This window comes from Ambystoma mexicanum, chromosome 7q (genome assembly GCF_040938575.1).
Source record: "Ambystoma mexicanum isolate Mex_15411 chromosome 7q, UKY_AmexF1_1, whole genome shotgun sequence".
NCBI classification, from domain to species: domain Eukaryota; kingdom Metazoa; phylum Chordata; class Amphibia; order Caudata; family Ambystomatidae; genus Ambystoma; species Ambystoma mexicanum.
In genome coordinates this window covers 611,959,579-611,984,305 of record NC_090941.1, presented here as the reverse complement: position 1 = coordinate 611,984,305, position 24,727 = coordinate 611,959,579, and the positions used below count along the sequence as shown (strand labels likewise).

Here is a 24,727-nt window from a genome sequence, read left to right as displayed (position 1 = left end):
CTTGACCATCTGGACATGATGTCATATCAGGAGGATGACACAGGAAGGGATAAGAAACCTGTACATCAGGTTGGATGTTTACTCTCATTTAAAATGCCACAAGTGGCTTCCTGGCTTCTCACTAGCTCTTCTGTATGTCTTCTTTTTTTATCTTGTTTATATTTTCACATGATGGCTTTCCAGGTTTGAAATGTAGTGCAGAGGGACCTTTGTTGACTCCAGACTGTGATGATAGTTGTTGTACCTACAATACTTTCACTTCCCTCCATAGAACCAGGCATGTTCTATTCAGATTGAAGTGTGGAATACTAAAGGTCTGAATGAATATGCCACTTAAATAAAACAAAGCTTTCTCATCAGAAGATAGAAATGGACAAAGATGTCTCACACTTGAACAAAAGACAATATGCCCAAGAGATTTCCAATATGCAGAGCTCCAAAATCGCATTGGGTGTTAAGCTTGCTACATGAACTTTGTCAATGCACCATACATGGTACAGTTAAGGATGAGGGAGGCAGGTGTGTCCTTGTCAAACTAGATATCAGTGGTAACAATTGTAACTTTAATAGACTATTGGCCACATACTCTAATCATTGATCTTTGTTCACGAAAGTTAATGAAGATCTGGATAGTTATGGTCTAGATTGACTCACATTAGCTGATGCCTTTAATGTAATTGTTGAACCGAAACTAGACAGTTGATACACTTTACAATAGAAAGAATATAATTGTGTATGCAAGTGGATATCTCTCTTCCATGATAGGTACAGGGAGCTCAAACATGGTTGCAGACCCGCCAGAGGTGGTACTTATCCATATAACAGGTTATTTGGCTGTGTTTGTTATCAGTAGAGAGGCTCTCACACATCTTCTAATGTTGTAATACTTGGGGTTTCACCCTATGTTAGTCAGGTCAGGCCTGTCGGTAGTTCACAGTCCCTACTGGTAGACTTGTAGTTTACCGGCACTTTTTTCCGACCGGCAAAACTGTAATGAGGGCAATGATCTACTACTGTGAGTGAGTGACCAGCTTTTGGTGTGAATCAGCTAGCAACTTGATACCAGTAATGGAAATTGTTGATACAAATGAGTGATTGATGGTGCTTGGTCTACTTCACCCTGGGGTCATAGAGGATTCATGCTTATAGCAGTTTTGGTTGCAGCAAGAGGGTTCCACTGGATGCAAAAGTGCCAGAATTCCAGATTTAGGAGAATGGATCACCAACACAAGTAACCTAATGTAATTTGCGAAGTACCAATTTAAAAGGAGGAAGGTGCTTAAAAATATGATTTGACCTTCAATATGTTTACTAATATCCACACATAAACTACACATCATATACTCATTAATATTAGATCACCTGACCCACCCTCCTTTCCTTTATGTTTGTTTATAATATAACATCTCCTCCCATGTGGATTTCCTTGTTGCTAAGTAGATGATAAATCAGCTGCAAAGGTTATATTTGTAACATTTTGGATACAAAAAGACTAAGCACAAATATTTTAATTGTTAAACTTAATATATTATTTTCTCTGATCATTATTCTATGTAACTCATGCAGTTATTCCTACCCTACTTAGGCCCTTATGTGTTCAGCAGATTTGTGTTCATGCAAGAATTATTGCATGAGGCAATTGCCATTACCATAGACAGTAATTCTCCAAATTCGAATTCTTACAGGAAAACCAATGGGTTGGCGATACCAGATGCAGATTTTAAGTTATAGCGCATGCAGTGTTTCTGAAGATCTCCATGAATTATTTTCAGAACTGTATTTCATTCATTTCTACCCATGTAATTAGGATGGAAGTAGACTGTGTACAGTAAGAAGAGGTCATGCCACTATTATGCCATTTTTAATAGTACAGAAAAGAGTCATTTTTTATCCCTTCCACGGAGTCACAAGGTTTGATCCTCCTTTTGCCTGGGGACCAGAGGTGCCTGCACATCTTGCGAACAGAGGATTCCCCAGAGCCCCTAAATATGCCTCAAGTCACCAGCTGCATCTAATTAGGATCTAGTAATGCACTAAGCCTGTGTAGTAGCTTGGCGGTGAGAACACCTAAGCCCCACAACCTTTTGGCCCACCACACAGACTATATGGAGAGAGGGACACTCTGATGCCCCAGTTCACCATGTGACACACACACACGCTGGCAGCATTCTTGCTTATGATCATAGCACCTCAAGGCGTAGTGGCACTTGTGCATTATCACCCTGTCGTCAGGAGAGCGGAGGACACCCAGGTCACATCAGGGTCTCTCAATCCAGGTATTACTTTCAGGGAGGCTGGAGCCCAATTTGATATTAAATCACCAAGCATCCTGGTCAGATTTCAGGCCAGCAGCTTCCAATCACTGGAGAGAGAAAAAATGAGCTTGCCACAGAGCTGCCGTGGATACGCCGCTATGTGCACACGACCCGAACGACAATGCCAGATCTCCTGCTGACTCCCAGCACTAGTCCACTTCCACAATGCCTTTCCTTCTCGGTCATATCCCTACCTGCAGAGCTTGGGCGACTGCTGGCTCCAAAGGCGAAGCCATATTCAGGCACGCCAGCTGCCGCCTGACCTAAAATGGCAGCAGATCATTTTAAGCCTTTAGTCGCTTCTGCAGAATTTCTCCTTAACCAATCTAGCTAACAGGGAATGCTAAATCCGAGAAACTGGAAAATACTCAGGAAATCATGTGAAGCAATTGGGGAGGACCAATGAGAAAGAGGACATACCAATCAGGTTTCACGGTTCAAAAGAGCAGGGTAAACAACCTGTTAAGCACAGATTGGTCAATAAGAGTAACCAGTCACCTTAGAAAAGGGTGTCAGGCTCTTCGCGGAGTGCCAGGGACTTGAAGAAGGAGTAGATGGGAGAACAGGGGAGAAAGAAGAGCTTGGTGCAGACCAGAAAGACAAATGTGAGAGAACAAGCCAAACACTTGCTGAGGGCTAAATGTCATGGACAGACAGAGACCAGAGCAAGGGAAAGGGTAAAAGTCAAAATCCTGCTTCAGGCTATATGGCAGAGACTGCCAAAGGCCAGACAGAGAGAAAGCCAAAGCATGCTCAAGGCTATAGCTTAGAGATGGGCAGAGGCCAGGAAGAAAGAAGTCTCATTACGAGTTTGGCGGTGCAGGAAAAAAGTGGAGGTAATTCTGTTACCTCCATTTTTCCTGCACCGCCAAACTGCAAATTTGGCTCTATTACCTCTGGCAAAATTACTGGATGGTAATACTGCTGATTTTTGGCGGTAAAGTGGAAGAGTTACCTCTAGCTTCAAGCTCCTCCACTTTACCTCCGAATATCGGCAGTACTACCATTCAGTAATTCCTCTGGAGGTAATACCACCAAAAGTGGGGATTTATGCCGCCAAATCGCCACTTGTAATCTGGACCAAGTGGTGCTAATGGTAATACCATTTGGTGGTATCTCTGTGGTATTTCCACCAATATACCACCAAACTCGTAATAAGCCCCGTTTTTCAGACTGCCAAGCCATTAGAGAAGGGAAAATCATATGAAAATCAGGCATGGTCCCACATGAAAGAGGGCCGTCTAAATAGAACTCCTAGGACATGTCCCTCTGCACAGGACCACAAGCAACTGTAGATAGACATGCTTTGGCTTCATTGGGCATCATCAGTGAGGTACCAATTAGGTGTCGTCATAGCGGGCTTCAGGGCCACGTCTGGGCACACCAAGCCTGATTTGCACTGGAGGTTGCCCAGAGGAATGCCAGTGGTTTAAATTAATTCAAAACCTTCCACCCATAACCTTTTTGTTTTGCATATGAACCTACAGGAAGGTCTAATAACAATGAATGTACTACAGAAATGCTACCTTTGCAAAACGCTGACTTGTTTGTAGTTTTTTATTTTGTAAGTGACATTCCATCTCACTTTCTTGGTTCCAAGAAGTTTCATAGAGCAGAGTTAAGATCTTTGAAGCATTTCAAGGGAAATATGTATGGATCCTTGATAAGGGATATACCACAATTATCATCATGTTTATGGATGCCAGCCTGCCCCACCATCATGACTTTATTAAGTAGCAGGCATTAATTATCTTTCTAAAAAATGATGTTCTGGAGGTTGCCCAGAAGAATGCCAGTGGTTTTGATTAATTCAAAGCTTTCCAGCCATAACCTTTCTGTTTTGCAAATAAACCAACGGGGTAGCCTAATAATAATGAATGAACTTCAGAAATGTTACCTCGACCAGCTTGCTGAAGACTACATCTCAGACACTGTCAGAGACCTGACAAAGAGATGAGCAAGAACCTATCGAAGGGGTTATTCCAGATTTTGGCAGAGGTTAGTCACATAAACGAAGCGAGAAGTCTATGTTGATTGAATAAAGCAAAGAAGTGGCTCAGCGCTTATCCTGCAGACTTTAAATAAGAAAAGGATCAGCTGGCAATAAAGCCCAGAGACTGTGAATAAAGCAAAGAAGCAGTTGAGCAGTCATTCCTGAGCCCATTAGTAAAATACTGAAGCAACTGGGCGTTGATCTCTGAGACAGTGGGAGGAATCAGTAAGTGTCTAAATAAACCTAAACACTCTGTAGGAGTTAGGATTTGATAAGGAGCCCTGCATTTTAAAGACAATCACTGAATCATGTTGAGGGGTCCGATCCTGACACCTTTAGTATTAGTAGTCCTTATTAGATTTAGAATAATTTCCCTAAACCCTATTAACATTGCCTTTTCCCTACCTGTTGTGGATAACAATGTAAAGTCTTAAGGCTCTTGCTGTGTCACGGAGTTAGAGCCTTAAGAGTTTGGCCTACCTTCTCCTATACTGTGCCTCCTTCTGGAGTGGTGCTGGCCAGGGAGGAATTACGCAAGTAACCAGAACCTATTTCATCTCAGGATGCTGGCTTAGACTCCCGAAACTCAGATAAAACAGAATCTGTGGAGAGGAGATACTTGAAGAGTAAGGGAACTCCAATATTAGGAACCTCCAGTTTGTAGAGGTCAGAGACTTTACAGCAGCCTCAGAGACTTACGTCAGTTATCTGGCCTCAATCCTGCTTCTCAATCTCTAGTCCCTAACCAGACATTTCTCAAAACCCCTCTCCTAGCGCAAGAGAGCAAGGAGAGTACAACTCCTGTCGTAGTCCCTACCATATCATTCATTTTTCTGATATGGTCGATAGATTTTTCAGTTCAAACACTGAAACTGAACAAGATTAAGCCCTCAGTGAAATCCAACTCGTAGATCAAACCAGACCAAGTCAATAAGTGAGAAAAAGGCCTTAGAAAATGTAATAAAACAATTGATGAACAATGGAACAAAGTCAGATTGAAACATTGAGGTGCCAAGCCGATGCGCTAGAGGAAAGGAAAGCTCCTATGTGCCACATCGGTTTAAAAAAGATATGTTGCCACAGAGTGCTTCCAGGTTCCCCAAGTCATCCTGTTGCAACAGATTAGGGCCTAGTACTACACGAAGTCTGTATCTTGGCTTTCTCACTCATTCCCCAGCACATATGAACTTCCACAATTCCTTTCCTTTTCAATTGGAACCTTACACGCAGACCTTGGGAGATCTCCCAACTCAAAGCCGTATACAGGTACAACTGCTATCTCCTTAAAAATGATGGCACAAACCGAGCCAGGACAGAACAAGAGGAGGGAGAGGCCCCCCTGTAATTCCAAGCATTGAGACACGCAGCTGGGGAGCAGGGGTGCAGAGGGTCCCCCAAAGGAGGGGAGCGTAACGGCCCAGGGATATCACAGGTCCAGGGTCATAAAGGACACAAAGCCCACAGGAGGGGAACCACACAGAGGAGCAGCTCAGAAAAGTAACATAAGCCAAGAACAAGGATCTGAGGCCCCTCTGAAAATATGCAACCAGTCCAGAAGGAGGGCAGTGTAGAGGGGCAAAAGACAAGAAAGAAGGGTTGGTGGGGGCGTGGGAGCAGTGATACTGACATGAGTGTGGGGGAGCACCCCCTGGAGTGCACAAGCAGCCTGGGACAAAGAGGTCCAGCACCCCACAAACATAAGCACAACGGAATCCTTCCCCCCAATGTCAACCAAGGGGGAAGAACTGCCTGACGAAAACGTGCCAGCCCACAGCTGCCACCCCAGGCCCCCTTACAAACATGTGGCCGGTAGCGGACACTAGAGAGCAGGTGAGGGGTGCGGTGGACAAGGCAACAAAGAGAGCCGTACATAATTGGAAGGGGAGGAGGGTCAAGCCCTAATGACCAAGAGAGACTTTAGAGGAGAAAGACTGTCCCTCCAAGAGTAGCTGGCTAAGACGATCCAGGATCAATTCCTGCTGATTAGCTTGGACCTTAACACAACAATAGGAGAAATGAAGCAGGAAATAGGTCAGCTGAGAGAGCACACTGTCATCATAGAAAGGGATTTCAAAAACAAAAGGGGATTGCCTGGTAAAATCCAGGGTCCTTCAGGCTAAATACTTATCAAACAACAAAGGTGGACCCTTGGATAGAGGATGACAACAAATTCATTCATTTATTTTATAAATATCGACAAATGATTCATTTCGTATCTTTGCAATTTTAAATTTCACCACTTTAGTGTAATATATTTTTTAAACCATAAAAAACACATTTTACTATATTCTCACTTCTGATCCATACTCATTCACCCCTACATTCCATTCATTCACACTCTTCTTTCTCATACAATCAAAACAGTACAAAAATGACCTAATATTTTAGGTCCCAATCTACAATTTTTAACATGAACAAAAATAGATTCTCTCAGTTCAGTCTTAAATTCAGTAACTGCCTGTCCTTAGTCAAGCAGTGGGTCGACATGTGTTTCGATTGTATCTTGGGACTCACATTAGTCCACTATGTACGTCAACCATCTTCAGGACATAAACGGGAGAGCAAATTGTGTCCTGTTGCATATTGTAGGGTGGACCACACTTCCTCCGTCTTACAATGGCGGTGTGGGAAACGAAAGTAGTGGATTAATCCTGTCTGCAATTTGTGGATGTTGCCGCGATCAATGAGAACCAACTTGGGAAACAACAGATAAGGTATCCTAGTGAAATCTTCTAGATAGTATCCTCCATTGGGCGACCCTTACTTCAATTTCAGTCTAATTTAGCGGTGTCTGTTTGGCTTCTATTTACGCTCTAAGTCGATTCTTATATATTCATCTAATGTCTCTCTACTGCTGTAGGCACGATGATGTTTCTTCCGTGTTGGTTACACGGTCACCCGTAGGTTGAATCAAATCTTCTGAGTCTCACCAGATATATTTTATGTTCATATAGTGTCCCTCCCAAAATGAAGGCACAATGGTCTTTCTTCTGTGTTCATGAGACGATCACCAATTAGTTACACAAAGTCCTATGGTTCTCGCCGAATTTACTGTCGACTTCCAGTATGTTGTCCGAATCGCCTCTTGTAGAGAGTGTGCCCATTTTAGGGACCCTTCCCATTAAAAAACCACCCCCAACGGGTAAGCCCGTCTTATGAGACCAATACTGAAAGAACTAACCAAAAAAGGTATCGGGTACAGATGGGCTTACCCGTTTGGTCTGGTTTTTTAATGGGAAGGGTCCCTAAAATGGGGACACTCCCTACAAGAGGCGGCCGACATTATTTGTTTCGACATACCGGATGACCTCCCCAGAGAGGACCCCAGGCAGTCGGGGAGGAGGATGGACCCCCGACCATGGGAATGGTTGCACGTAGGAGACAGACGAAGGAGAAGAGCAGCCCTGAGGGGGCCGGAAGAAGAACATCCAAGGAGAAACGAAGGGGAGAAGAGCCCATCATAGCCAGCATTCAACAAGTAAAGGGGGTGGTAGCCATAATAAGCTTGAGATAGGGTAAGGGGAGGGTGAGCATATAACATGCTGGAACCAGCAAGGGCGAAGACACCTGAGGGTTGGGTGGGAGAGGGGACGGGGGTTTAGTCAAGTTGGGGGAGAAGGGGAGGGATTCAGGCAGACCGGCATACCAGAGGTCAGACTCAGGACGGGGAAGGGGGAGTGGGCTCTGGGGAGGAGCGCCAGGAGAAGGGCGAGGACCACTCCCAAGGGCGCATAAGGAAAGGACGCCTCACCACAAAGGCAAGAGGGCCATGGAAATGGAAAAAAAGGCACACGCAAAGTCCTAGGATGAATTCAAATGTATGACTCATAATGTGAGGGGCCTCAATTCCCCACTTAAGAGGAAGAAACTAGACAATTTCACCAAGACTTGGGGCCCTGACATATTATCTTTGCAGCAGAGCCACCTGCTGAAAAAGGACCAGGGCGGCCTCAAACTTAGAGGCTACGTCCAATTGTTTCTCGCATCAGGGCCAAACAAAACAGGAGTGGCACTAGCCTTTAGGAATGGGCTGGATTTCAGAGTTAGGGCACTCTGGGGACAAGGGAGGTGGGTGCATTATGGTCATAGGGGAACTGGCAATGTCAGACTACTCCATACTATCGGTCTATGCTCCCAACACAGGCCAGGAAAGTTTTTTGAGGGACCTATTGAGGGTGTTGGAGAACTCGGCGAAGGTTCACATCATTCTGATGGGGGATTTTAACTTAGCCTGGGACAAGAGAGCTGACAGGACGGCAAGAGAGGGGAGCGGAGGGGGAGCGGTAGCCTCCCCACAGCTGAGAGGAACATTCAAGGCCCTGGGCCTCGCAAATACCTGGAGAGCACTAGAAGGGCAATGTGAAAGATATACATTTTTCTCAGGCGTCCACAGAACACAATCTAGGATTGATTATATATGGACCTCAGTCAGACTAGTGGGGAGAATAAAAGAGGTGGAGGTGGGTCCACTGGTTATAGCGGACAATAGAGTTGTCACAATGTCCTTGAGTACCCAGTCCCGTAGCCAGGGGATCTGGAAATGGAGGCTCCTGGGGGAGATACTTAGGGATCCAGTGATGAGGGAAGAAATCGGGGAAAAAATCAAACGGTTCTTTGAGGAGAATAAGATCCCGGGGATGAGTGAGGGTACGAGGTGGGATGCATTTAAAGCCACCATAAGGGGCAAGCTAATACCCATTAATCACAGAGGGACAAACAGATGAAGGCTTTAGAAGTACAGCTCATGAGGGAAATAGAGGAAGCCCCCCAGCAGGTGGTGACCTCCCCAACCAGGAAAAAGATGAGGGCATACAGAAGCGGAGTGGGACAACTCCAGATACTAATAACTAAAAAGGCTGAAAGAGCACTGTTGTTCTTGAGGCAGAAATATTATGCTAAAGCCAACAAAGCCGATTCCCTATTAGCGAGATTGCTGAGAGAGTCACAGGGTCAGAACACAATGGCAGTAAACAACAAAAAGGGGCACAGACTCAAGAAGACAGAGGAAATTCAGGATAGACTAGCAAGATTCTATGGGGATTTGTATGCCTCCAAGAAGCCACAAGCCCAGAAGCAAGGGGACTTCCTAGAAACAGTGCAACTCCCCCAAGCGTATAAGGAGAAGCAAGAGCTCCTCAGCCGGGAAATCACAGTAGATGACGTGAGGACCACAATAGCGTTACTCCCTGCGCACAAGGCCCCGGGCCTGGTCGGTTTCCCAGCTCTCTTTTATAAAACATACACAAACTCACTGTGCCACCACTTAGCACACCTGTTCAACACGTTTAAGGCCACTGGCTCAATTACAGCATCAATGGAGGAGGCAAAGGTGGACCTCATCCCGAAGCCCAAGAAAGATCCAGCAGAGTGTACTTCATATAGGCCCATTGCACTTATAAATATAGATGCCAAGATCTACACAAAGATCTTGGCGAAAAGATTAGAGACCCTACTCCCGGATTTGATCCACCCGGACCAAGCGAGGTTCGTCTTGGGGAGGCAAACTTCGGACAACATGAGGAGAGTGGCCCATCTGGTGGAAAAGGGGCATAGAATGGCCACTGCGGCAGTCTTACTGGCCTTGGACACGGAGAAGGTGTTCGACCGGGTGCACTTGTCATTCCTCTTCAAGGTGATGGAGAAAATGGGGCTGGGGGAAACTTCCTGAGAATGGTCCAAGCAAATTTTAAAATCCAATAATCCGCCTAGCGGTGAATGGGTCAATGTCTAAGCCAGTGAAGTTGGGCAGACCGGCAAAGCAGGGGTGCCTCCTGTCGCCCCCTCTTATAAGCAATATGCCTGGAACCCCTGCTGCAGAATATTCGGGACGAGGAGAAGATACGGGGTGTCCCCTTTGGGGCTGTTCAGCATAAAGTGGCGGCATTCGCTAACAATATGCTGCTTGCCCTCTCAAGCCATAATACATCAGTAGAGGTATGTGTAGCAGTACTAAACATATTCGGAGTGGTGCATGGGCTAAAAATCAACATGGGGAAATCAGAACTAATGAACCTTACACTTGCGAGAGAAGACGCGAATGAGCTGAAGGCAGTGTCCCTTTTTCTATGGAGCCCGGGGCTGATCAGATATTTGGGGGTAAACATTACTCCATCTTTAAAAGGGTGGTAGGCGGCAAACTTCCTGCCTGCACTAAATGCAAGTAAGGGGGATTACCCGAAATGGAGGAATCGGAGGGTGTCGTGGATGAGCAGGATGGCGGCAGTGAAGATGATTACGCTACCGAGGCTCCTGTATGTTTTCCAAGCTATTCCTCTAATGATACCGGGGGCCTTCTTCAGGGAGCTGGGTAAGATAAGGAGGGAATTTGTTTGGGAGGGCAAAAAGGCACAGATAAGCCGCAATTAACTTTGGGAGTCAAAGAGGAGGGAGGCCTAGCATTTCCAAACTTCTACCAGCAGTATGTGGCAGCCCAAATGAGGGTAATAATGCAATGGTGCCTCAATGATAAGGGAAGGCAGTGGACCCGTATGGACAGAGCAGTGGCCCACCATGATGTTGGGAGGTCCTATGGCTCCCATGAAAGGGCAGACCGCAACACCTTTATAGGAGTGCAATTATACAAACCCTTGCAAACACATGGGACAGGGTCATAAATATATATATGATATTTGACAATGATGAGTTTCAACCGGGGAGGGAAATGGGGGCCTTCAGCCACTGGAGGATAGGGGGCTGCAGGAAGATTAGGGACATGTTTGTGGGGGACAGGATGAAAACTTTTCAAGAATGTAAACAAGACTTTACTGTTGGGGAGGGCGAAAGGCTGAGGTACTTTCAAATAAGGCACTTGGTCATGAACAAAGAAGTGAGAGGTGCAGCAACGAGACAGCTTGCACAATTTGAGAGGTTCCTCCTGACAAATGATGACTCTAAGGGTCTAATTTCAAGCATCTACAAAATACTGGAGGCAGCGGCTCCGCAGAAAAGATGGTCATACATGCATAATTGGGACCGGAGGCTAGGGAGGAGCATAACACTTGAGGAGTAGGAAAACCTTTGGAGGAAAATACCAAAAGTACCAAAAGCGGCACAATTGCAAGAGGTGTGGTACAAATACCTATACGGGTGGCATTATATGCCGGCTCGCCTGAAGAGAATTTACCCAGGAGCGTTGTGACAATGCTGGAGGGGGTTTGGGGGTGAGTGAACTGCAGATCACATCTGGTGGGATTGCCCCAAGATCTGCTCTTTCTGGAGGGCCATTGTCCAGGCTCAGACACAGGCTTTAGGAGAGGGGGCAGGGCTGGACCCCAAGATGGTCCTTAGGGGCATGAAAGAAGAGGGTGGCGAGGGGAGCCAGTGGGGAAGGGACAGGGCTATGGTGATACTCACAATAGCGGCCATGAACCTGATAGCACAGACCTGGAAAGGACCCTTGGTACTGACAGAACAAGACTGGATCTCGAAGATATGGGAATTATAGCAATAAAATGGGCCACGTACGCCGCAAATAATAACTTGCAATGATTTGCCTCAGACTGGATAGAGACACTCACATTCCTGAGTGGAGATTTTATAGCACAATGGTGCCCCCAAAGACTCAATGTACTAGACCTACACTGAGCAGGAGGCCCAGGGGATCCTACCAGGGGCCGACAGAACCAACAAATCTGCCTGTGGGGGGTTAGGGGGGGCAGTGGAAAGGGGGAATGTTGTTCACACTGTTGTAAAATCAATAAAGAGATATTTAAAAATAAAATGATGGCATAACTTTTAAGACTTTGCTTGCCGACATTTAATGACTCTTGACTCAATCTAAAGACAGGAAATACATATTCAGAGACACTGGACATCTTTACTAAATTCAGGGATATTTCAGCAGAGGCCCAGTTAGGAGCAGGGTATAATTCATCTGGGATAAAGGTTTGAAAAAGCATGGGCAACAACATGGATGGGGATAGACTGGTCAATCACAGTAATCAGCCACCCTATAATATTGTGACAGGTGCCACATAGAGTGTTACAGGCCAGGCCATTAAACTGTAGGCAGAAAGAGAAGAGTGGGCAGCAGGAAACAAATTGAGCGTAGGAAAGACTAGAGAGACAAGTGTAAGAGAAGTTGCCAAATGCGTGCTGAGGACATGTTGGGGATGACTCCCAGGTGTTACTGAGTGATGCTGGAAGTCCGCTGATTTAAGAGAGCCCAACTCCCTCCCCAGTATACACGGAGGACTCAGTCAACGGCAAGTTAAAACTACAGTTTATTACCACAAAACCAACAGGGATCGATACAAGAACACAGGTGGATTCCAGTATGAATCGATGTCTGCTGGCTCGCAGGCCAGTTTTTACCCCAGAACCCGTCATCACTTTCTCACGACTTGGGCCTCTCTCCAGAAACCTAACGTGAAGATGGATTGGGCGTTGAGGATTCTATAACCTATATGGGTACCTATAGAGGTTATTCTACTGGCTCTTGCATGTCAGATGGCTGGCCTGTCCCATCCCCATGATGTTTGTCTAGTGCATTATTGCAGAGTAGTGGTCTTACTATTGGCCTGTGCCCCTTTGCCATCCACCCCTGGATACTAAACTGTGATTGGTAAGCGCTGCTGCTCCCAGGCCTGGGACTCTAACTATTTCTCTGTGCTCTGTGCACCTCTTCAAGGTGATGGGAACGACTATGTGTCTGCATTGTAACTTGTGTACACTACCTTTTTCTCATGAGAATGTGCTCCGTACGGTTGTCTCAGCCTGCGTCTCCTTCTGCTAGGATTGGCTCTCCTTTCCCACCACAGAGGAATGTCCATTGTCCTCTTCGGCTGCAGCATGTGTTTAGAGAACACAAAATTGAGCTCTGCTGCTCCTAATTATGAGTATTTATTCAATTTTCCTGCAGCTGTCCCTCTGTCATCTGGAGATTGGAATGACTTCTCATATCTCTTGACCTTGGCTGTGGGCCTCGTCTCATGCGTCTTGGTTCCTGTGAAGCCTGAGTCAGCGTGTTCGTCTCTTGCTCATTGGTTTGAGGCCTGCTTTAATTTTCCTAAACCTCATAATATGGTTCCTACATTGTCCATGTTATGCTACATTCTCCATAGGTTAGTTGCACTTGGTTCTGTCGGGTTCCATATATGATCCTGCAGCTCCATAGAGTTAATCAAGTTAAGCATCTGCAATCCTTGCTCAGGATCTCTTGTGCCTTGTGGTTCTGCTTTGCTGTATTTGGCTAGTGACAAAATAATAAAAACAATGACAGTATGTATATGTATCTGTCATCTAAATACAGAACTGTGCGCTCATGTTCTTTATGTATATGGGTGTGTGTGTGCAGTGCGGACTGTGTGTCCTTCATGTCTAACGCTGCTACGTCGTGGTGTTACTAGTGACGTCAGCACCATGGCTCCTCAGCTTTCATCGAGACTGTTGATAAAGGATTTTCTGACCATGGTCTCAGGTTCTTCTCTCATGCATGGATAGACTTGTATTGCCCTCGGTCTGTATGGCTGGTTGAGAGGGTACCTCTCTGTATATTTATCGATCATTGGAGCACTTGGAATTTGTCCGTAATAGAATGGGTGGCTGCAGACTTTTCTGGCCTTCCGTCTTGTCATGAACTTGGATGGGGGTTGGGGGGCTCCCAGGGTCCCATCTCCCTCTTCAGTTGCCCCTCTGATCAACCTGTCGACCACATCCTTATATGTCAATCCTTGAGCTCTTGGTTGCCTTATCTTCGTAATACCTCCAAGGTGTCCATAGTAATTTACATGATCTTCGAATGTCCATTCCATATAACTGCACACGCCTTCAGTGTTGCGCCACACCCACTTTCCTTCATACTACTTTGTATAGAATGGGTTGTCCAGCTTCATTGCTCCAAGTGGATACATGTCCTATTCTCTCTCACAGCTTGTCTCTCTCTGTCACTATCTGGTCCCTTGCTCCTCCTTTGTTCACATCCATCAGGACATGCATTCCAATAGCTTCTTTCGCCGTTTTCTGGCACTCTGCGATGCACATCTTCACTCCGCACATCAACACTCCTGCCAATATCAATGCTCCCGCAATCACCTTTAGTCCATCTGACAGCAATGACAGCAACCATGTCCATATGTACACTATCCAGCTCTGGTCCTTCCCTGTCCCCTCCACTTCCTCTTCCATCTTAGCATACATCTGACCTAGCTGATTTACCGCCTCTGCCAAGGTTCTGTTATCTTCATCGTTGGCAGGTATGAATTGTGCACCAGGAATTCCCAGTTTTTATTGAAACTCCTCCATCCACCGCCGTGAGCAGATCCAGCACATATCTGTTCTGGAGTGCCACCAACCTTATTGCTCAGAGCTCTTCTTTTATTGTGTTGAACCCATTTACTGTGGAGTTAATCATCACCATCAGCTCCCAACGGGTTATCTGCAGCCATTTCGCATTTGTGTATGTCTGTACGGATGGTATTACTGATGCGAAGAACATTTGTGTCCTGCTGAACAGTCTGTGCTCTGCTGGTACTTCATCCAGTGCGGATTCCGATGCTTCTGAGAAGTAATTACCTCCTCTCTTTACTCTGCTCAATTCAGCAGGTTTCTCGCTCATTTTTATTTGTTGCCCTTCCACAGATCACTTTTTCCTTCTGTTAGTGCCCATCTTCGGGAATTCATCAAGCTTCACATCCTTCTGTTGCACAACTAAATAGGGCATGTTGATATGTACTAATGAGCAGACTCCTCCCCAGTTAGGTGGCAGCTTCTCGTATGCCTTTGACCCGCACGCCCAGTAGTGATCCATTAGTATGGCTGTGCCCACTTTCATTGCTGCATGCTTCTCTATACTTCTGCATCCTACGTTTTCTCCTACCTCCACTTCGCCATCATTCTCGTAACACATTGATGGTGTCATCAGGGGTATTACAGGCATTGGTCCAGCTTCATTCTTCACCCATTTGAGCAATTTTGCACTCTCAGACCACTCCTTCAGACACTTGTCATTTTCTTCTGAACCATATTCACGGCTGACTGCGCCAGGGTATATGCCTTGCTCCCTATCACTCCATCTTTCCATCCATCTTCTGTGTACACTTGTCTATAGACGAATATCTGTGGCCTTTCCCAGCATCCAGGCTCTCCTCCAATTTCTTTCACTCTTGTCCATGGGCATGGCATTTTCTTCAGTGTTATAGCCTTTGTTTCCCCCTTCTCAGGCCCGTCAGTAATGTACTGTATTGCTTCGTTCAGCTGCCAATAATTGTTCATTATGCCCAGTGTCTTTATATAAATATCTTCATACAGGAATGTTGCTTGAGACATCCACCTCAAGGTTACTTTCTTCCCTTGGAATCTTCCTCGAGTTGTTACCATCAACAGGTACATCAGGCATTGTGCTCTTGCTGCTGGTATTTCTGTTGCTATGAACGTTCTGGAAGCACTCATGGCATAGGGGATCACTGAGCAGACATAACAGCTCTCCCCGGTGGTTTCCTTACCTACTTTTGTCATGTGTTTGTACAACATGTTGTTTGTCAATCGAGCAGTGTCAGTGAGATAGAGATTTACCCCTTTCATGCCTGTGTCAACACTGCGCTTACCTCTCCTTACCGTGCTAGCAGTGCTCTCGTGTCCACTTGACATGGTCGTTCCACCTACTTGGGTTGTGGGAATGTTAGTAGAGGATACAACATTAGTGCTAGCAACAAAGGAAATCTTCCAGAATATAAACACAACTATTCCACTGGGAAGAAGAAGACACAGCAGGATGATCACGTTCTTCATTATTTCATTCATCTTTTATCTGTGCTGCCAGTCCTTGCAGCCTGAAGATATAGTTGCCTGCCTGAAATGAGCAAAGAAAAAAAAAGTATTTTTAAGCCACACCTTAAGCCCTGTGTACTAGATTGTCATTCAGGGCGAATATGAACACATACTCCCACACTGCTATTACTGCTGGGCCTCTCAATGTGGTGAAAATATGAGGGTTGCCATTTTCGAGCTGTGGGTAAGCTTGGGCCAGATACTCTACAAAGGCAGGATGATACTCCCTGGGTGTTTGTGCTTCAAAACTACTGGGTCTCCTAACTTGGCAGACAAACTGCTGTGAGAAAGTATCTGGGTGAAAGTCTGCAGGCAACGTGAACAATCATCAATTATTGCATTGGCTCTAACATCGACTGTGTATGTAGAGAATAAAATAACAAATAGACACTGTATCCTCACTCTAAATCGATTAGCAGTCCTGTCCCTAGCCCTGCTGCCCATGAGTGAGTAACAATTGGATGTCCTCCACTCTGCAGTGTAAATTCAGAATTGATGGGTTGCTCTTCCTGCTGCTGATCGTTGGCCCTGTTGAACTCCTTGCTAGGTGAGGCCACTGCTTTGTAGGGCTTGATGTCAGACAAATGGTTCCAAACTGTTTTTCCCACTAGTCGCACTGTACGGTCAGCCACTTTCTCCACTGTGTGAGGACCCGTGAACCTTGGTGCATTCCAGCACTTAATGAAATTACGTAATAGGACTTGGTCCCCCACGTTTACTGTTCTCCATATTTCAGAGTCTTTTGGTGCTTTGTCACTGTTTTTTTCTCCGCTGTCTTCTGGGCCCCCTTGGTGTCGTGGTATTTGGCAAAAGATAAAAGAGGCACTAGCAATCAAGGAATTAATATACTCATACATTTCTTGCCCTAACACATCTGCACTACTCCTACCATCTTTCAGTGCCCTAGTGGGATGAACGAATGGGAGTTGCATGCGTTGTCCTGTCACCACCTCATGGGGTGTCAAATGGTGGTCGGACCCTGGCTTATTTAGCAATGCAAACAATGCAAGAGGCAAGCAGTGGAGCCAGCTTTTTGTCATGCTCTGCTGTGTTTTAGCAATCAATCCTTCAGAATGTCCTTTAGGCATTCACACACCCAATTTGCTTACAGCCGGTACGCACAGGCGGGTTTGTGTTGGATGAGCTTGAACATTTCATTAGTGAAGTGGGGGCAGTTGTCAGACCGCAGTACCTGACACATGCCACATCTTGGGAAAACCTCCCTCACTAGAAATCTGTCCACTCTGAGTGCATCAGGAAGAGAGGAGGGATCTGCCTCGATCCACCTGGAAAATTGGCACTCAACCACTATCATATAGCAGTATCCTTGACACACTTGGATCATGTCAACGTAGTTGACATGTACATGTTGGAATGGGCCTATTCGTTGAGGTATGGCTCCTCTCACAACTCTCAACGTATGCCCTACTGTGTATTGCTTGCATGTCAAGCAATTACTCACAAATTCAGCCACATTTTCCGCCAAATTAGGACAGAACCATGTTTCTCCAATTCAGGCAGCAATTACCTCTTTTCCTGTATGTGTTGGGTGATGTAGCTGTGTCAGTGCAGTGTTCAGTAATGCTAGTGGCATGACCACATCCCCTGTGTTATTCTGCTGCAATAGAGCATCTGTGGGACATATTGCACAATTCTTTCTCCTCCTGGGTGCAGCTCCCTGCAAATCAATCATCTGTGTTTCTGGCAATGCATTGTACCCTTCCTTCAGTACCATGTTCCTGACACAATCTCAAACATTTGATGCTTTTTCTATCACTAATAGTTCTCCAAAATAAGCTGCACATTTCACTTCAAAGTCTGCTTCTTCACTTCCCCTTGAGATAGGATCCTCCCCTTGAGTGTGTGCTTGGCACTTCTCTATAGCTACCTGCATAGGGTACTCAATGACATCAATCGGTTTGCCCAACAGGAGTGCATGCGGTACTGGTGGCCCATTTGCCTGCCTGAAACCTCTCCTTGTCCATTTTGCAAACCCTCAGTGTACTGTGATGTCACATAGAAGGAGTCAGAGTATAGTGTCACCTCTATCCCCCTGCTGTGCTCCAGTGCTAGTATTAGGGCCACTAATTTTGCGGCTTGTGCTGAGTAATGGGATGGAAATTGCACGCTAGCTACTACCTCACTTGTCCCATCTTCTTCAACTTTACCACTGCAGTCCCTGTATACCTGACCCCATCTGTCCCTGAATAGCTCTTCATTAGGCACTGAGGTCAACCAGCATTGTGTTGTCCATCCCATGCACTGCTATCTAGTCCTCTGTGGCTATCACTGCCTCAATTTCTAAAAGTACTATTGGTCCTCCTCCTTATCCAATGGTATCTCGGGTCTGAACAGCTACTCGTTTGGAATATGCCACAATTTTCCTGCAATTCCTGGGAGCCATGCAATAGCAATGTCAGTTCCGTACTGGAATATCTCTTCATCCACTGGGACTCCCCTCTGTACCCTCTCTCCACAATATGCATGAATGACCTCTCTTAGATTGAACATTTGTATTCCTGGAATGGAGCACACTATTCCCTTGTCTGTGAAGGAGATTATCATGTTAAGTCTGCTCATAATGTCTCATCCCAGTATGTTTACATGTGTCTGTTGAGAATAAAGCAAAGGCAAGGATAAATCATGTTCTCCTATAGAAAGAGAGATGTTATCTGTGAAAGGAACCACTTCCCGAGGCCCAGAGAATCCTTGAGTGTTCATGACATCGCCTGAAAATTTAAATGTTCCTTCCCTAAATCAGTACCTAGCCGCCCCTGTGTCTACCAAAAAGTAAAAAGCCTAATCACCTATCACCACCCCATGCGAGGTTCCTCCACAGGGTTAGGTGTGATCGACAGGGTGGGACACATCAAGGTCCTATTGAGGGCATAAGGACATCCCATTTCCTGTAAAGAGGTTGTTCCATACCATGGTAACTCTTTCCAGCTGTCTAACAGGAATTGTTGCCATGGAGCCCACATGTACCACTGAGTCCTTGTTCTATATATGTGCCAATTGCTGTGTGTTTCCTTGAATCTGTGGTGCTTCGAAATACTGTGGTAAAGGGGCTTGCATCTGATGTATCTGCAGTTGTATTTGTGGTGCTGGTGCCTGCAGTTGTGGAACCTGTTGGTGTGTGTTTTGTGTCTGCCCTTGCGGCTGCTGGTCAGGTATGTAGTAGTCATTTTGGTACCCTTGATATGGCTGTGCTCCCCAATTCTGTTGCATCCCCCTGATTCCACACATTCTCGAAATGTGCCCTATCTGCCCAAACGTCCAGCACTGTGGTGGCTCTCTCCCTTGCCCTTGGAAACCCCCTGAAAGATCTCCTGGGTTCTGCTGCATCTGCTGGCCATATCCTCGAAACCCTCCTGGAAAGCCCCCTTGGTTATGATGTATTTGTGGGCCGAACTTGCGTCCTCTCATTGGCTCCCCTCATCCTCAAAACCCTTGCTGTGCGTTCCCATACCCCACAAATCCTCCCCCCATGGGTAGCTGTGTGAACTGCTGCTGCGGCTGCTGCTGTGTCTTTTTGCGCTGGTTAGTACCTCCCCTTCCAAGACATACTTCGATAGTTTTTTCTGTACCAGTTTTGCTTTGTCTATCTTCCTGTCCTCTGCCTTTTTATTGAGGTTCTTGCCATAGCCTACAATGATGAACTATTGTGAGCTGTATTTCTGGCCAAGCTTTTGCTTCCATGCCCACCAACTTCCTTAAATACTTCTGAACAGACTCTGGCAGCCCCTGAACTAATATGTTATAGGATATTGCTACTGTTTTGTCCCACAGCTCTCGAGTTTCAAGGAGCCAAAGCTCTTGAATCTCCTGAATATACTATAAAGGGTCTTTGTCTTCCCTCATTTTACAAGACATAATTGTTCCAATGTCTGATGTGTCTGTGTATTGTATCCTTAGAGCTTGCCATACCGCTGCTGTGAAGTTCGTGAATGGCGAGCAATCGTGTGCCGTGTTCTGGGTTGTCACCCAGGGGAACCCCCCCTCTTCCATACATCATCAGCAGCGTCTCCAAGGATCGCCACTAGTAGTGCCTTTACGTCTCCCACTGCCAAACTCTGGCCTGCTGTCATTCTCTCCATCTCGTAGATCCACTTCCCAGACCCCCCGCTCAAAGATGGCAGTCTACACCTCACATTCTCCTTGTCTGCATGCTTCCATGGTATATACTGAGGTTGCACCCCTCCCCTTTCCAGTAAAGAACATTTGTGTGCACCCACCCTCTCCAGGGGCGCTTCTAGTCAGCCTTACCTGCCTGTTCTCGATTTCAATGCCCACGCACATGTCTATTGGTTCTGTTATATGTATTCGGATATCGTCATGGCGCTCCTCCGGGACCCTTACCCTGGAGCATTCTCTAACCGCCCTCTCCCTCCTTCGCCCTGGAGGTCTCTGAGCCTCTCTACGTAGGGTGCTATGTCAGTGATGTTGCTTAAATCATCCAGTAACCGCAGTGTCTGCTCGTCCATGCTGCCTCCTCCTGCTCCCTCTGTATGTGTCCCATACTCCCATGTCACCCATTTGTTTCCACCTGTCCCTGTGGACTGAGGCTTCCGTTGATCCCCCTCTCATCCCCAGTGCCCAGTCCTTTATTGTCGGACCCCAAGCCCATGTTACTGCAAATGTCTTCTACAAAGTTCAGCCTCCTAGTGGTTGTGTCTGTGTGGGGTTTCATGTCAATATCAATACTATGCAAGTCATGTCTGCTGCCTTCCCCCATGCTCCTAGGGCCACTCCGCCCCGTCCCATGGTACTCACATCCTGTGATGTTGTGCTATCTGCTCGTCTGCCTTCCTCCAGTCTGTCATTTCCCCATTCCCATATCCATTTTCTCCTTACCACCCTTATCGCCCTCTCATCTGCCTCCTGGCTCGTGTGTTCCCTTGCCAATATATCCATCTGTAACTTCCTCTGTTACCTTTCAAGCAACTTGCCTTTCTCCTACTCTGCTACTTCCCTCTGCTTCTCGATCTCTTCCACTTCTCTTATCCTTCTTTCTTGCTGCTCCTGTTCCTCTTGCTTCCTTTCTCTTCGATCCCTTTCTATCCTTTCTTCCCATCCTCTCTCCATCTGCTCCTTGTCCTCCTATCCTTTTTTCTTTCTCCAATCCCTCCTCTCTTCTCCTCTCCCTGTCTGCTCTAGTCTTTCTTCTCTTTCCTTCTCCTTTCTGTCCGCTTCCTCCATTATATCTGCCCAGTCTGAGGCTTTGCTGCTCCCCTTCAAGTCTTCTATTGATTTTACTGCCCCTTCTACCTCCCCATCTGTCTTCCCATCCACCTTCAGGAGGATCTGTCCCCCTATCCTCTTGTTTGTGGCTATGTTTCCTAGCCGCTCCTTTGCGCCCTTCTGCTCCTTGCCGCTCGTTTCCTTTTCTATGGTGGGCTGGCCTGCGCCTCTCGTCCCCTCTTCCCTAGTGTATGGTGGTGATTTATATGTTGGATTTGAATACCCCTCTGCTGCTCTTAATTCTCATATTGGGTACATCCCTTGTTCCTCGTCGGTGTCGTCAGATACTACGCTTGGAGGGATGTGCGGGGAGCAGAGGGAAAAGCCCCATGCTCCTTCACCTCTCGCTGGCTCAGCATGCACTGATGCCTCGCTGCGTCCCCCTCACCCTCTTGGAACATTCTCCAAAGCTCGAATATCACCATGCGGCTGGGGAGCTTCTTCCCCTTATAGGCACCTTCTTCCCCTTATAGGCACCTTCTTATCCTTATAGGCTCCTTGATAATTAAGGAGACAGTCTTCCTCCCTTTTTATTTCATGGTCGTGTGAGAAAGTCACCTTGGAAAAGGGTAAGGCGGACAAGCACTGATTTTACTTTCCTTTTAACTTGGTATACCCATATATGTGTGAACTGTAACATCAATGATATACTAAGTTAGGCAAGTTGCCAATGTTTCTGTACGTTCATAATCTTATAATATTGGTGCTCAAGGTAATTGCCTCAAATTGGAAGAAAGTGACTTTAATAACCCATGTATGCTAATGGATATATTTGTCTCACTCATAGATTAAAGGTGCAGTTGGGCAGGATCTCTCCCACAAACAGTCTGTGCTTTGTTGGGAATTCAACGTGTCGGCATTGTGCCAAGCCCTCTAAGGGTGCAATTGGGCAGGAGCCTCTGCTGAAGTAGCCAGTGCCTTGGACACTGGGGATCCACTTTCAAAATCGCAACTTCTGTTGCACCTGCATCGTGCCCAGTCCTCAAAGGCCTCTGTTGCAAGCAGTAGATGCTTTGAACCCTGGGAAGCCGGCATTTAAAGTCCCACCTTACGATGCACCAGCATCGTGCCCAGTCTGCTGAGGGGGCAGTTGGCCGTTACGAGGACATGCAGTCAGCCAGCCGGGGGCGGTATCAGGTAATAATATCGCCACATATATGGTCGCCGTAAATAATATCGCCGGGAAAATGTCGTGGTGATATTATTTGGGTGACCATATATATGGCGACATGGGCGATATTTTTGTGGCGACATTATTACATGGAACCCTGGGAGCTGGTAAGGAAGAGCAGCATACATTTTCTGAGTAGTTTGAGATAACTTCAGTAAACCTTTGATAATTTTGGCAGCATCCTGTATGACTTCTTACATCACCTCCATGATAGCAACTAACGTTAACTGTAACTTGCAGCAAACGTCTCAATAAAAGCAATATATCAAATGCAGAGCATATTAGCCATGAAGTCCTTTCCTTAATGTATTCTTAATTTTGCACTTTTTTCGACTTCCTCTGCTTAATTGTAGTCAAAAACAGCTTAAGCATGCATCTTGAAGAATTTCTAAACTAACTATTTCACGTGTGAGTGAAGAATGTTTCCAAATGTGATAGTTCTTTGCACTAGTAGCAATTATGTCCAGCTTGTATTAAATAAATATATTTATAGGGACTCCCCCTCCACCCTTGTTCATTTTTTAGCTCATTTCTGGTTTCTCTCTTTTCACTTTTCTTATTTTCCATGTTTCCGGTGGTGTTGTATTTGTACATAGAAACAGGAGTAATTGGACAGATGGTAGCATTGTATTCCTTGGTTGCATGGTATTGCGAGGCAGATTTCTGCGAGACATTGGTGTGATGGATATTGTCATTTTTCTATGTGTGCCGTCTCCAGCTTGATATTGGATGCAATGGTTTGGCGCACCCACCATCAGTAGGGATGGTGGGGAATCAGTCCATCCGAGAATTGAGGGCCTGTGCATTTTGCACTTTATTTATTTATTTTTTGGGGTATTTGTAAAGCGCGCCTAACGCTCAGGCATCAGGGCATGAGTGCCTTTACCCATTATGGGGTTTGGAATGTTGATTTTGCATTTTGTCCTTTTCCAGGGTTCTGCATTATCACTTTATTCCTATGCGCAATGTTGCAGTGCATTATACACCTTGGGATGGTTGGCAATGGGTCCATCTGGGAGCTCAGGGCTCGCTCACTTCTCACTTTATGGCAGGTTGCCTGGGCATTTGGCCAGCATGCAGGTTTTTTTGGTTTCTAATATGACTGAGTCATTCAATTGGCATAGGCCAGGAGCCCTTTTATAAATGTTCCGTATGTTGATTTTGTTTTCCATGCTTGTATATGTTTCCGTATATGTTTTATACGAAGGCTACATGTTGCACTACATTTTGCACCTTGGATTAGCTCCATTTGAGGGGCATCAGCCATTAGAGGGTTTATAATGGCCTTGCATTAGTACCTTACGATTCTGCCTGATGTTGCACAGCATCATGCATTTTGCATGGGTGTCTGTCCGAGCCATCTATGCACCTTGATAACGTGATGAGCTGGATTGCGCTAAGCGTTCAGGTTGATGTCTACTTCAGCACTGGGTGAGCTCTATTTGACGAGCATCAGCTCTCTGAGGGCACATATGGCTTTGCATTAGCACTTTACTATTCTACTTTATATTGCACAGAGCCATGCACTTTACATTGGCATCTATTTGAAACACCTGCACCGTGACTAAATGTGATGATCTGCATTGCACCTAGCTTTCAGACTAATGCCCATTTTTAATCTCGTGGCCACACACGGTTTTGCATATGCATCGCAATCATCATGTCCAGTGTTGCGCCGCACTTTGCACCAGGTATCACTTCCTTAACAGGAATATTAGTGACACGAGTTTTGTAAACAGTCTCAGACCATCGCTGGACCATATTGCCCTGTTTTGCACAGTTACTTGCACTTTGTAGTGCAGGTCATGTTGGCACCTTACATTTCAACATTGTGTAATGATTCTGGTGCATTTTTCATACCGATCTAGACCCCGGAGATTCACTCGAGCGAGTCACTCAGCAGGTGTTATACACATTTAAAACTGACATACCCATAAACCATCACACTTATGCTATGTCGAGGCATTACCGACCTGGGATTGATGGAGCAGTAGTATACACGTCACGTATAGGCTGGGGCACACGGCTCTGTTTTGTCAATGGGATGCAACATGGCTGACAGATAATAATGATGTGGGATTAGTCCTTCCATCATCTTTACTAACACTGCTATACGTTCCTCCTCCGCACTCTAGTTTCATGGGCAGCTGATGTGATTAAGCGACGTTTCTGTCGCGAAATACGTTATGCTGCCGTACTTTCGGATTCCACTGCTTGTGAGAACGCCATACGCTGATGGCT

At 46.0% G+C, this 24,727-nt stretch overlaps 1 long non-coding RNA gene across 1 annotated transcript in view; it reads right to left on the bottom strand.

Moving 5' to 3' along the window:
• Positions 1-24,516, bottom strand: part of LOC138528756 (uncharacterized) — a 295,927-nt gene extending 271,411 nt beyond the window's left edge. Inside the window, exon 1 of the long non-coding RNA XR_011284226.1 lies at positions 24,460-24,516. This is a non-coding gene — a long non-coding RNA (uncharacterized lncRNA). The remainder of the gene's footprint in view (positions 1-24,459) is intronic.
• Positions 24,517-24,727: the final 211 nt, after the last annotated feature.